The sequence below is a fragment of the Pan paniscus genome, chromosome 1 (assembly GCF_029289425.2).
Source record: "Pan paniscus chromosome 1, NHGRI_mPanPan1-v2.0_pri, whole genome shotgun sequence".
Classification (NCBI taxonomy): domain Eukaryota; kingdom Metazoa; phylum Chordata; class Mammalia; order Primates; family Hominidae; genus Pan; species Pan paniscus.
In genome coordinates this window covers 32,329,617-32,345,036 of record NC_073249.2, presented here as the reverse complement: position 1 = coordinate 32,345,036, position 15,420 = coordinate 32,329,617, and the positions used below count along the sequence as shown (strand labels likewise).

The 15,420-nt window shown below is 38.1% G+C and overlaps 1 protein-coding gene across 11 annotated transcripts in view; it reads right to left on the bottom strand.

Moving 5' to 3' along the window:
- Positions 1–15,420, bottom strand: part of ESRRG (estrogen related receptor gamma) — a 597,527-nt gene that overhangs the window by 556,819 nt on the left and 25,288 nt on the right. The window lies entirely within an intron of this gene.

Genomic DNA, 15,420 nt, shown 5'->3' with positions numbered 1-15,420 from the left:
GCCTCACTGGAATGTTGAGCTAGGCAAAGACAGCAGATGCCCACAATGAAAAAAGCCCATTGTACATCAGGTGCTTAGGAAGTTTCTGGAAACTATTGACAAAACATGGGTATTTTTCTACTAAGTTTGCACTTAGCCATTTCAGTTGTTTTTCATCAAAATCTCTCAACTTCCCCCTCCTGTACTTGACAGCCAGATTAGAGATGATCCAATAGGCTATTGATCATACTTTCTTCTAAAGGTCATACTGGGGGGGAGCATAAATGCTCAAGAAACCACACACTTCTCTAAGTAAGAGGCACATTTTATTTGCCTTCCTATTTAACCTCATATGGGCTTTTATTAATACCAAAACTCAGAAACGTCTTGGAAATGTCCACGTGAGGTTTGGTATAGGGATCATTTTCTGAGATTTTCTCAATTTGAAGGTCGACTCAAAAGAAAGGACAAAATATGTGTAACAATCTTCCTAGATGTTAGTCTAAGCAAAGACTACTTAACAACATATTTCAGTATCTTCTAATGGAAGAAAAACAGTCTCCCTTCGAGGAGGTTGCAACACCAGTTCCTGGGACTAGATCTTGCCACAACTGTGTCTATTTAGGTTGTAATGACCTGAACAAAGCTAAATGTATGGCTACTGTGGTTATTATACAGGTGCCTGGCAATAAAATACTATGCCTTAGCAAATAAAGAGACATAGGAGGTGAAGAAAGGTCAAAAAAAAAAAAAAAACAGATGAGAAATCAATGTCAAAAGAGGTCACTTTATGAGCTTCAAAGGGAGCTACGGTCATTGATTATAATATCACTGAAACAACACAGGCCCTGTGAGATCTGAAATTACATTTCCAGTCTGAATTTATAGAACTCACTGCAGACTCTGGTTGTGATTGTAGCACATTAATGGGGGCCTACCAAGTAAGCATGATTTAGATGGGCACAGGCAGAGGTGAATTCAGTTTTTCCTGGGTTTAGATGACTAGGTGTGCGATCAAGAAAAGTTCAGAATAGGTTTCTTCTGAAATTTAAGGGACATTGCTGGTAACAGTTAGGGGCTAGAACAAACTTTCAAAAACACAAATCTAATTATGTCAGTGTCTTGCTTACAAACCACCAATAGCCCTTTTTTTCATGCATGATGAGGTTTAGAATCCTTAGACAATAGGCAAGGCCTTTCTGGTGAGGTGTTGTGCTGAACCCCTATTAACCTCAAAGGGAAAGCATGAGGTTCAAGGGGTAGAAGAAGAGACTCAGAGCCAATAAACAAGATGTGGGGTTTCATTAGGGAATTATAGAGGGGAGAGAGTCCAGTGGTGGCTGGCTGTACAGGAGAACCACCTTATATACAGAAACAGTCCAGTGGCAGTGAGCTGCACAAGATATCCACTTTCCTACAGTCCAGTGGCAGGTTGGGCAGGAAAAAAACTGCAACCACTTGCAAACAGTATGCACTTTATATAACATTTCCACTTAACACCCTCCCCTTAACGCCCTCCACCTGGCAACCTTCATGTACCCCAAAACCAGGGCTTCAACCCCCTGTACAGCCATGGGATAGGCTGGGGCTCAGATGTTCCTCATAGACAAAGAATGAATCTCCAGGTTGGCCACTTCTGGATTCCCTCTTCAGATATGCCTGCCACACAGGGTCATTCTAAGGGTATGCCTAAGTTATTGCTCTCAGGTACATTTACACTACATGAGGCCACTAGAGTCTCCTTTTCAGATCATCTGAGTCTCCAACTATACTAAAATTCTTTCAGTTTTCCACATCCACTGTCCTCTTCCCCACATCCAGATGTCTATACAATTCTTTTCTGGCTGCAATGCCCTCTCTTTTCTAGTAAAATATTCCTTCATTCTTTCCTTGTCCCTTTTCCTTTTCATAGTAGATCCTAGGCTCACCAAACTGTATCTCCTTTTCTCCTTGGGTACACAGCTACACTGCCCTTCCCAGCTTCCCTTGCTGTCAGGTAGGTCTACATGATGGAACTCTGGCCAATGGAACATGGGTGAAAATTATATTTAACATTTCTGGTCCCTAAAATCCTTTCTTGAGATCCTCCATGTTCTCTTTCTCCCAGTGATTCCAATTCTGAGGCCCTTGGGAGTGGCCTTGGGTCCCTGAATAACTACTTGGAGCAGAAAAGCCTACTCACCAAACCCTGCAATCCATGTTAGACTGTGGCGTAAGTGAGAAATACTTTAAGACACCAAAAGGATTAGGGTGTTTGTTAGCTAGTCTACTTTGGCCAGTGCACTCAACCAGATATTATTAATTACATTTTACTTATTGTCTTTGTGGTTATTTTTATAGGTCACCATATATTATTTCTGGAAGAAGTCTAGGTATAAATAGAAACTCATGTTTATTAAAGGAAAGAATTTATACTAAAACAAAAGCAAAAGTATGCAAGACTTTTTCCACTTCTGGGCTGACTGGCTGAGTTGTCTAGAACATGGTGCCATTGATATTGTGTTGAGGGGTCCAGAAGAAAGCCCTTCTGTGGGCCCAGGCTACATTCCTTTCTCCTGAGCTGCTGTTTCTCAGATGTATGCCACCAAACATAAAGGACACAATTTACAATACTATGAGGGTAGGGGGAATTCTGGAAAGATTCTGGCCATGATGGCAGCATAGTTTTTCAATCCTTTGACTACTACACAAATAGAGCAACTAGATAACAAAACCCCAAATCCCTGACAACATTTAAAACAAAACTAGGAGACAAAGTTTCCTCTTGAAGCCCAAAATACCAGTTAATGGGGCAAATCACCAACTGCCAGAAATTCTGCATGGAATCAGCACCTGGGTGGGAAGAAGAAGGAAACAATGGGTATCTATGGACCTGAGAACAAGAGAACCCAGAAGAGCTAATAGTACTCACTGGAAAGTTCAATGGGCCACTGTGAAACAACAGCTCTCACTGGGAGGGGTTTTATCCTCTTTACCATCTGAGTACAAGGGGCACATGGGAAGGACTGAGGGAGATGGAGCAGTTGACTCCCCATGAAGTGTGCAGCCACCTGGCACCCTTCCAGCGTAAGCCCCCACCAGTGAGAAACTACTGAGAGTGGCTTCACATTTGAGCCATATGGAACAAGAGTCTAAAGAAAGAGAAAGTCTTGACCAAAGTGGTTGAGGAGAAAACAGCCAGGGAATCTCAGGAAGCATCTACCATATCTACCATATTTTTAAAATGCTACACACACATGAAAAGGAAGTTCTGTGAAGTTAGTGAGATTTCCTGAATCATACCTCATTCTAAAATGTCAGAAAAATTAAGTTCACATAAAAATGAACAATGGAATAGTATCAAGGTCAAGGTCAAATCCCATAGAAAGTGATTATAATTACAAAATAGAATAAGGAGCAGAATAGCATCTTATAAAAGCATGCTGAAAGCTGTTACCTATAATTTCAAAAGAAACTTAAAGACATTAAGAAATGATACAAACTACCAAAGAACATGACCATCTGATTAGAAAAGCTCATAAATAGGGAGACAGGACTGAAAAAAATGATTATAAATAAAAGAAAAACTCACTTCAGAAATGTCAACTAAACTAGAAAAAAATAAACAGAACAGATAATCTAATAATAAATATAAAGGTGAAAAGGAGGAAAACTGAAAACTCTGAAAGCAATAAAGAGATAAAAAGGATTTAAGACAACCTTGTCCAACTCACAGCCTGTGGGCCGCATGTGGCCCAGAATGACTTTGAATGTGGCCCAACACAAATTGATAAACTTTCTGAAAACACTATGAGATTTTGTTTGTTTGTTTTTAGCTCCATCAGCTATCATTAGTGTTAGTGTATTTTATGTGTGGCCCAAGATAAATCTTCTTCCAACGTGGCCCAGGGAAGCCAAAAGATTGGACACCACTGAATTAAGAGAAAAAAAAATAATGAACATAGGCAAAGAAAATTGAACATATGGATAACCAGAGATTATAAGTAAGAAAAGCAAGGGAAGAGAACAAATACTAATAACTATAATTCAAGAAAATGTCCTGAAGTACAAAAAATTGAAATGATATTGAAAAGCTGTGCCATATATCTGAAAATACTGACCCAAAAAAGACCAATAGCAAGACATATTCTAGTAAACTCTCTGAGTTTCTGAGCAAAAAGAATACATGGCTTATAGTATAAAGAAAATTAAACTATCATCAGACTTTCTAAAGCAAACGCTTTAGGCTAGAAGAAAATAGAGTAGCCTTCTTAATATGCTAGAAAAAAGAAAGGGGTTTTATATCCAGCAAAACTGACTTGCAAGTATGAAGGACTCAAACAAATTGTTATGAATATGGACAAGAACTTAGAGAATATTGTTTCCATAAGTCCTTTCTGAGTAGCATATTTGAGAATGAGCTTCCGATGATCAAAATAATTAGAGAGAACATCAGCATAAGGACTGGCAGTGAATATTAAGTATATAGTTACTTGTGGATTTAAGTTTAAAGGGGACTAACAGAGAGCAGGGTATCTGATGTCTCTATGCTCTGACAATGTAAATAGAGCACAACTATTTAAAAATGAAGGAAGGTGGGACAACCATATGCAAAAAATTGTTGTAATGTTTTCAATAACCACATTAGTACTAGTATTAGTATTGTCCTCCTGAGATTACTGTGCATATAATATGTGATAAAACAATGATCACTATTAGAATATTATTATTCTATTATTCCCTGTGTCCTTGAGGGTCCAGATATTTTGGGAAGGAAGGCGATCTAACTGCAATGCAGAAGAGGCTAAATAAAACTCTGTAAAAGTAAATTTGAATTGGAGTACTAATATGAACTCATAAGTTCATAAAACATAATACAATAAACTATAGATATTATAATGTAAATATAGAATAAACTATATAAAATATAAGATAATATAAACTAATAAAAACTATAAGTAAAATATAAAACTATAAAATAATAAACATTATAAGCTATAAAATAATAAAAATATATGAATAAACAAAATAAATTATAGCATATTATAGAATAACTATAGTATACTATATAATAATATACTATATATCCACAGGGATCAAACCTGAGTGTGATCCAGTCCCAGATGCCAATTTACAAGAAATGCAGGGGACAGAGGAACATATTGAACTGCACTGTGAGCCTGAACTCAGGCTCAGGTGAACTATACTAGTTACTACATTATTATTATATAATAATTATGATATACTATATAATAACCATGGTTATTATATAATAAAGTAAGCTATAGTGTAACTATAGTATATAACTACATATAGTTTATTTTATTAGTTTATATAGTTTTTATAAGTCTCCCCTATTCTACCCTTCACAAATGTTAAGAAACAATGACCAACCCAGTACCAACGCGCATCCCTAGCACCTAGATTGTAGTCGTCAAATAATATTTCTTACCCAAAGAAAGCAGAGCTTCTTGGAGAAACTGCTGATTTCAGGTCTAGGAGGGGAAATTTATAGATATGCCTGAAGAGTCTTATATTGCTCCATGGCAGGAGAGCTATCAAAGGCTTTTAAGGCTATGACAAAAGGACTCAAGAACCAACTTGCTGTTGCCCCTGCTGGCTAATGTGGAACTGTTTGAACTTCAATAATGACTGTAGTCTTTCCAACCACCACCTATAGTCTTGCCAAAGGGATCAAACCTGAGTGTGATCCAGTCCCAGGTACCAATTTGCAGGAAATACAGGGGGCAGAGGGACATATCAAACTGCACTGTGAGTACATAATATATACAACTCAGGCTCAGAAGAACTATACAGGTCAAATGGCTCTGGACCCTCAATAGATAAATTGTAAGGAAATAAAAGGAATTAAGGAGGAACTTAATGATTAAAAGAGCATTCAAGGGCTTGTCATTTTTTAAATGGGAAAGACTAGAGTGTTTGAGGATGCACACTGGGTGACAAATGCATTTTTTAAAAATACAAAGAAATTATTATTACAATAGTATCATGATTACTTATGAAGAATACAAAGGATTATAATTGGGTAAAGCACATGAAGGGGTTTTGGGGGTGGCAAAAATTCTATCTCTTGTCCTGGCCGGCATACAATACATATATAATATGCATATATATGTATATACTTATGCAACATTAATACAATATATAAACATACAATATACTAGGCAATGCATTGTATTCATGTGGATTTCTCTATTTGTGTTTTAATTACAAAAATATATATATTTTTAAAAGACTATGAGTTTCTCACTGCCATCCAATCTCCTACTGAGAAGACAGTATAAAGCACATGGTTGAAGTGGAAAATAATGTTAGCAAATCATGACTGAAGTCATATTGTGAAGGTTCACAAATATCTTTGCAAAGTTATATTTAATTTGGAAGATAATGTAGACTCTCTTAAAAGATTTCATGAGTCCAGCAACTCCCCCTTTCCTCTGAACTTCTTAATGTCTCCACCATTTACTTGATTCTCCTATTTGGATAATTAAGATGAGAGAGCCAAAGAAATATGCTGCAAAATAAACCCTTGCTATACAAGTAGTGTCAGGCAGGTGAAGAGTGATGGGTTGGTGCCACGTTCCTGGATTCAGCCACCTTAACCCTGTTTATTGTGATTTAATAGAAATCCACTCACTGTGCCATGCATATAAAATTAAGTTTATCCTAAGATTTTTGCCTTTTCAAGCATCTAAATTCCTCAGTTTCTCAGAGAATAGGACAGGACCCAGAAGAAAAAAGTCAACTTTGAGTAATAAAATCAAAATGATATTGAACACTAGATAGATGATAGATAGATGATAGATAGATAGATAGATAGATAGATAGATAGATAGATAGATAGATAGATAGGAAAAAAGGAATAAATGCCTCTGAGAATTCCTAATGCCTGAAAGCTCAAAACAAATGTACAGGAATCTTCTTGAGATTGTGGAGAAGATATTCCTTAGAAATAACTACTTTATATCCATTATTCTATTTTGAAATATATCAAACTTCCATGGGTAGTCTTTTTTTTAGTATGTTAAATATTTTTAGTGACCACAAAGAATAATCATAAGGGATCTTATGGATTTGTGCTTTTTTCCCCCCAAAAAAAGTCTTCAGTTCTTCCATTCCAAATTATCTATCCAGGGGGATTTTCAGGAGTTAACAATGTGTAAAATGTTCCTTGTTCAAGACAAAGACAAAAATGAAGCTTTTTAAATTGCCCTTGTCACAGTTAGGATAAAACAACCTGCCTATCACCAGAGCATGATTCAACACCCTATTACCGAAGCATTACCTTCCCAATTCCTTCAGAAAGAGGTGGAGTTTGAAATCGCAAATAGATAACAAAATTTAAGCCCCCAAAGAGAGAGAGAATATGTATCAAAATAGCTAAATGCATGTAAATAAGTACTAAATTTAACAGACATGAGTAATGCAAACCTCACAGGAGCCATCTTGCCTAGGACTGCTTTCACGCTTCCAATTCAAAGGATATAAATGAGCTCCCCCCACACTTAAATATGGAATAAAAAGACAGTTGCACCGGACTATAGAAGAGGTAAGCCCATATTCACAGAGGTTTTATTAAAAACAGGAAAAGGTCAGTCCTCTTCCCCCAAAGGAATGTCCAGGGCTTGTAGGAATTATTACTCCAAGATAGTTTCTTTATTAAATTTGCTGTGCAGAAATAGAAAAACAAGGCCAGGGGAGAACTAGAAAGACACAGAATGTCTTACTTTTGTCCAGCCTAAGCACTGCCACAATCTAAATTTAATGCCAAGATACCTCCTCTTCACTGTATCTATAAATCAGATACATGTAAAAACCTAGAGTAAATCCTTAATGAACCAAGAAATTATGCAATTAAACAATCCACTAATGATAAATATGTCATCTATGTGCTTTCCTCAAAATAAAACAAATAAGATAAATTCAGAGTATTGTCCCAGATATAACATCTGCAAAAAACCTCCCTGCTCACCAATGACATGAAACAGCCATCTACATTTTAACCTATGTTTGCTTCTAGTTAAAATCAAGCATTCGTTAATGAATTAGTTTGAGTGAATTTATAGATTGAGGGCAGCCCAGCACTGCCTTGTTTAGCAAACATTTTTCAACATGGGCAGTCACAGGGAAATCTCAAGCCCAAGTTAAGTGCCAACTTAAAATGGATTCCCGAGACACCCCTGGCGTGTGAATTAATTCTATTTGTATTAATATTTGGAATGTCACGCAGGATGCCGCAGCTGGTTTTGCATGACACTCTGGCACTCTCTCCACAGCATTTTTATCATTAAAATGACCATGTTTTAAAAGCAATGACATACCGTGTGAGAGACTTTATAAGAGTGAGAAGGATGAAAAGCTGGAAATTTCTCTATTGGCCTCTGCCTATTAAACACCCTACCTTTACAACAGCAGGACACATTTTGGTGTCAAAGAACAGGGCACTGTATTCAATTTCGGTGCAGTGAGGGGTTTGAGTAATCCTGTCTCTTTACATTTGAGATCACAGCACTTCTAGAAAAGTCAACAGAATCAGCTGCTCCAAAATAATATCCACAAGTCAGGCATACTCACACAAAAATACTCCTTGTGAGGAGGTAAGAAATTAAAATAACATCTGGCAGAGAAAAATCTGTTCTCAAGAGCTAAAACCAAAGAGGAGTGTCAGAGCTTGAGGTCTTCTCTTTGGAAAGCCTCTGCAACCAGCACTACTGGTTTTGTGGCAACAAGACAGAGCCAGTTTAGATCAGTGAAAACTAGGTACAAACGAATACCTCCCTTCAGTCTACAGTTTCAAATGTTTCTTAACATCAAACACTTTTACGGCTTGGAAATGAAAACATCACCTGGTTTGGGTTGTATTTCTTTCCCTTCCAGGATTCTGGTGAAGATGGCAATAAAACTAATATGGCTACAGAGAGCAGGAAGAATCATGAAAACAAGGATAAGGTGCACGCTACTTCATCAGCTCTTAATCAAGAAGGAACTCTAGTATGTACCTATGTGACCAGCTGTTTTCTATCTCCGTTGAGATCTAACAGCAGGATCCATTCTAGGAGAATATCTGATCTGGGACTTCGGGGTTTTATATATTGTTACCCTTCCCCTCCTCCTCCTCCTCCCTATTTAATGGGTTCTAGAAAAAGCATAGGAGATTGCAGTTTCAGCAGACAGGGAAAAGAGGGCTGATATGCTTTACATAGTTATTTTTATATTTAATCCAAGAGCAAGAGAGGACTAAGCAACCCAGCTGACTCTAAAAAGCATTTTAGGAAGTTGGCAACCGAACAAGCCACCTCCTGCTATCTCCTACTGTGAAGTAACTGTATCCAGGGTATAGATATGTTCCTCAAAGATATCAATAGCACAGATAATTAAGTTAGTGCAGCAAACTAGCTACATGCTTTGAAGTGTGGAGACAGTTGGTACGCTAACCTTTCCCTCACCTGATAGGCTAAGCCTACAATCTCCTCACACATGTTAACAATCTCGTGACCTTTAGTCTGTCCTCATTATCACATCAGTTAGGTTACCCAACCACGTGGGGCCTACCATAAAAAGGGCTGCTTATAAACTGGGATAGTGAGTTAATAGGCTCAAAGACAGACTCCACCTGGGTAGGAAGAACCTCCAACTAGAGAAGCTAAAACTCTCTAGATTAAGCTATCCTGAGGCAGAAGAGAAAGAGCACCACACGGTGGGAAGAGGGACCAGCTGACCCAGACATCATCAAACTCTGGAATACATCAGAATCATAAGAGGTGTTTCTAAGTATATCAGTTACTGGATGCAACCCTCTAGAGAGTCTTACTCAAAGCATTGGGGTAGAGACATAAAATCTGCATTTTAATGAGTATAATGGTGATTCAAAATTTGTGGTTCTCAGACTACACTTCTTGGAAAGGTAAGGACTGAAGCAAGTTTCTCAGGACTCCAGTAGTATGCACCTATTATCCAGAAACTACTAAACCCTGTGGTGCTTTATATATTTTATGTCATTTAATCTTCACCATATAAACACACACAATAAATATGTGTGTGTATATATACACAATAAATAGATATATACACACCCTATATATATATATATTTGTAAAATACACAAAGCACAAGGGTTTAGTATATGTGCGTGTTTTTCATTATTTAATCTTCACAACATACATATATATGTTGCATGTATATATACACGTTGTATAGATGTATGTATATGTGTATATATTGTATGTGTATATATGTTGTATGTACATTACATACATATGTGTTATGTGTATGTATACATATATGTATGTATATATGTATGTTGTGAAGATTAAATGATATGTATATATGTGCATATATATAAGTACATATATGTATGTTGTGAAGAGTAAATGATGAAAAATATACACACACATATATATAATTTGATTCATTTTATAACCACAGAAACTGAGGCTGAATGATGCTAAGTAACTTGATCCACGGTCACATGCTAATAAGTGGCAAAGCCATGTGCAGAACCCAGATGTGCCCCTACCAAATGGACCCACAGAGCACCATGGAGAGAAGTCTCAAAGAAGCTGCAGTCCTTCCTGATGTGTTTTAATTCACCTGCTTTTCAGGCCTTCCCTCCACAGAAGACAAGAGTGAATGAGGCCAGGAGATTGAGAAAAGCCTGGAGCTAACAGGTACAAAATATCAGAAGTTGTCCAAAATACAGGCATTCCTTACCAAGTGTATTACAACTTGCACTAATAAATTTCAAGTAGATATCAGCCCTTAGGCACAGAGAAGCCCGCTATGAGTAAATGAAATATGGCTGTCCTCTGAATCAGAAGGGGATAAAGGACATGTGAAATGGGTCTCTTTCTATTCCACTCTCTACCCTACCCTGGTGATGCTAGACCCTGAATAAACTCCCTAAACCTCAATATATCCTGACTGGGTTTTACTCTGGGCTTTTAATGAGGAAGAAGTAGGGACAAAAAGAAGAAGAAAAAGAAATTATACTCCCTCCTATAATGCCCCAAAACAAATGTGAGAATGCCACATTTTCCTGACTCAAGTACCAGGCTTGGGGACTCTATAGCTCCTTGACGGGAAGCCCTGTTATGTTAAGAAAAAGGCAGAGGTGTTTCAACTGCTACTAGAAAGATAAATAGCCTAGGATATCCATTAATGCCCCATAAATTCTGCTGCTCAGAATGCTGATATATTTCTAGTGATTTGTGATGTTTTCCTTTCCAGCTTTTGATGGCAACTTAGGTTTCATACAATAGGCTGGTTTGGCAAAGGTAAAATGTCTAGCTATGACAAACTTAATTCCCTAGACTCAAAACCCTCAGCAGGTGTGAAAACAGCAAATCTAGTTAACTTGCCAATTCCCATAGAAATCTCCACTGGGAATATGACTTTCGATGTGGCATTTCTAGGGGAAATTCTGTTGTTAAAGGTGTTCTTGGAGAATCTCCCATGAGGCTTGCTTAGAGAAATTTTACCTATTTCTCTTTCAAACATGAGGTTTCAGTGGATCTGACCCACTCTGATGATGAAATCTAAAAGGAGAGCCTCATCTCTCTTCTGAAAATGCTGGGAAGGAGGCTTAGAGAACAGTCAACTAAAAGGTGACAGCCACAGGTGGGAGTGACCACTTCACATTTACAAGACTGAGCCACACTGGATACTGTCTGCCATTTACACAGAACCTGAAGAACAGTTCAGTCCCATATGGTTTTTGGGGAGGAAAAGACAGACATGCATGGGATCAGCTGCAGAACTGGCAAAGAGAGAGTTACACAATAGTTTTCTTTTTCTCCCTCTAGAAGCAAATATAAACCTACTTTATGATGGCAGTCCTCGTTTCCCAGAGAAGCACTTTTGCAATAATAACACCATAGAATAAAAGCTTGAGCGACCAGGGGCATTTAGAAAAATAAAGCCTTCCCACTTCCAAGTATTGTGTTGTCATTGCCCTGTTCCTTACATTTTCTATCAGGAGCTCACCATATTCCTACATACTCCAAGACCGAAGTGCACAGTCATTGTCCCTCCCCAGTGGCGTTGCTTTGAGGAATAGCTGAATTATCATGTGGACAGTCACTCTGAATAGTGTCTGGTACATTTAGTAAGCTCTCTATAAGTCGTAGCTATTGCTATTGTTGTGCTGGTGTTGTTAAATGCGGCTCAATTAGCCACAACACACATATTACATGCCAAATATTTTTAAAGCAAATATGTGGCTTGTTTGTAGTTTTCATCTGTATTCTATATCCCATGGGGAGAATTTCTTTTTCTTTTCTTTTCTTTTTTTTTTTTTTTTTTTGAGACGGAGTCTCGCTCTGTCGCCCAGGCTGGAGTGCAGTGGCGCGATCTCGGCTCACTTCAAGCTCCGCCTCCCGGGTTCACGCCATTCTCCTGCCTCAGCCTCCTGAGTAGCTGGGACTACAGGTGCCCACTAATTTTTTGTATTTTTAGTAGAGACGGGATTTCACCGTGTTAGCCAGGATGGTCTCGATCTCCTGACCTCGTGATCCACCTGCCTCGGCCTCCCAGAGTGCTGGGATTACAGGCGTTAGCCACTGAGCCTGGCCTCCCATGGGGAGAATTCTAATCATGAAAGCAGCCATTTAAAAAGGATGAAAATATTTAAGCTACCTACTTTCTCTCTTACCTTTTAAACTTTGTAAGTGTCTAGAGCAGGGCTTCTCAGCCTAGGCACTGTTGACATTTGGGGCTGGACAATTCTTTGTTGTGTGGGGGGATGCCCTGTGGACTGCATGATGTTTAGCAGCATCCCTGGGTTCTATTCACTAGATGTCAGTGGCACCCTCTTCCAGTCTTAATAATCCCAAATCTCTCCAGACATTGCCAAAATGTCCTTGGGGGACAAAATTGCCCCTAACTGAGAACCACTAGTCTGAGCCATTTTGAAATAGACGAATGAACTACAGATGTAAGTTCTCTAAAATGTGCCTCAAATGTGAGATGGTATGCTCTCACCAAGGATTTCACTTACACCACAAATAGCATTTTACTAGAAGTAAACTGAAACCCATTGCCTAACAGGAACAGTGAGATGCTTGGCACTAACAAGTTACGGTGAGCAAAATAGTCTAAACTTGTTCACATATGCAAACTCAACATTTAATTTTCTGCAAGATTACCCACAATAATTACAAAGTTTCTATAATACAGCCTTAAAAGCTTGGAACTATGAGATCCATAAGAATTGATCCTTTATCTTTTACCTTTACTGTGTACTGTGTCTGTGCAACATAGCAAATGAATGTAGGCAATATTTTCCTCTAATTTCTAGGAGTACTAAAGTGAAACTTTCCTAAAATTAAATTGATTATTAAATAATCCAATGGAGGGAAATACAGAGTCAACTCGAATGTACAAACAACACTAAGGTAAACCAAAGACCATTTTGCTTATAAGCATGTAACCTTCAACTGAACATAGGTGTTGCACATATGATAACTAATAGCTTGACACTCTAAAAGTAATGTTGAAATATTAGTTGCTGCCAGTTAATGATGGTTTGAGGACAAACAGTTGACATCTATATGACACCAGTTTGTACAGTCTGCCAGTAACATACAGTATTTTTGAGGCATTAGTAATAGATTGAATAAACTATCTACCTGGAATCTATGGTCAAATGCTGGCTAATGCCATATCAACTTGAAGATTTCAGAGCCATTATCATAAGACATAATTTCTTTGTCATAGTCTTAGAATTAACCCAGGCCAAGAAATCCAAGCTAATACACAGAGCTGTATTAGGATCTTACTTAACTGATATTAATAGAGTTCATGTGAGAGAAGACACACATTCATTTTTTCACCTTCTGATAACCACATGACTAATAAAGTCTCATTTCAAAGGGGAAAAAAAACCCCACAACACTGACACCCATATTTTGGCAAAGTATCAAGCCAATTCCCCTAAGGGTATTAGTCGCTTTGATGAAAGAATGTTGCACCATCTCCACACACACTAGATCTCATTTGGTTGTTCCTTCTCTTTCTAAGATGATGTTACTGACAGGGATTACTCTCTTATTACATGGTAAAGTGGGTAGGACTGCAGACAAACACGGGACCTAAGTTTGCAAGTACAAGGTCATTTCTCTTTGCATAGAGCTACCTCAATTCCATCTTTTGAGGAGCAGAGATTGCGATTTCCATGCTACCATGTGATCTCACAATGACAGGAAAGCCTGAGGACCCAGGAGGAAAAATAAGTGATATGCATCCTATGTGAGCCTTCAGGAGCCACTGTGCCCTTCCCTGTCTCCTTTCTTTAATTCTTCAATTGAGGACCAAGTCAGAATCCTTGCACTATCTGGTAGCCATGGATACCACACTCAATACACAATATGATCTTAGGAGTCTTTTTTTTTTTTTTTAAACATCTCCAGGGGTGTTTAATCCCCTTCCTAACTTTCTTCACACTTAATCTCCAGTCCTCTCCTGCACCAACCCTCTTCCAAGACTGGAATCTCTAAGAGGTGAAACAAACCTAGATCTAGATGTCAGAAAACCAATTTCTAGTCTTCTGCTATATTTTTTTAACAAGTCGTGTCACTCTGAACAAGCCACATAATCTTGCTAAGTTCACTCAGCTGTAAAAGACAGGTAAGTTGTGACTTCATAAACTTTCACTACAAAAATATCATGTATTATTAGAAGAAATACATCGAGAAAAACAGTAGAAGGGAGGTGTTTTGCATGTTATTTAGTGGAAACGATAAGAAAACAATCATCTAATCAACAAGCACAATTATTCTCAAGCAGTTTTACTCAGAGCTGGTCACATGACCTTCTAAAGAAAAATGTAAAAAGCGATCACTTTTTCCCCCTTCCAATCATTCTTCTCCCTTCCAGCATTAAAATACCCCAATCCCTAACTTTAATCCTTCCCCTCCACATCCAGCATTTAAAAAGAATAATTGGGCAGTTCCCAGTATTTTCCCAAGAAGTACCTTAGGGCCTTTGACTAGTGGTCTAACTTCAGAGATTACACCTATGATGGTTAATACTGAGTGTCAACTTGATTGGATTCAAGGATGCAAAGTATTTATCCTGGGTGTGTCTATCGGGGTGTTGCCAAAGGAAATTAACATTTGAGTCAGTGGACTGGGAAAGGCTGACCCATCCTTAATCTGTTTGGGTACCATCTAATCAGCTGTCAGCATAGCTAGAATATAAAGAAGGCAGAAAAACACGAAAAGACTAGACTGGCCTAGCCTCCCAGTCTACATCTTTCTTCCGTGGTGGATGCTTCCCGCCCTCGAACATCAGACTCCAAGTTCTTCAATTTTGGGACTGGAACTGGCTATCCTTGCTCCTCAGCTTGCAGATAGCCTATTGCGGGACCTTGTGATCATGTGAGTTAATACTTAGTAAACTACCCTTTTTATATATATAATAAAGTGTATGTATATAGATAGATAG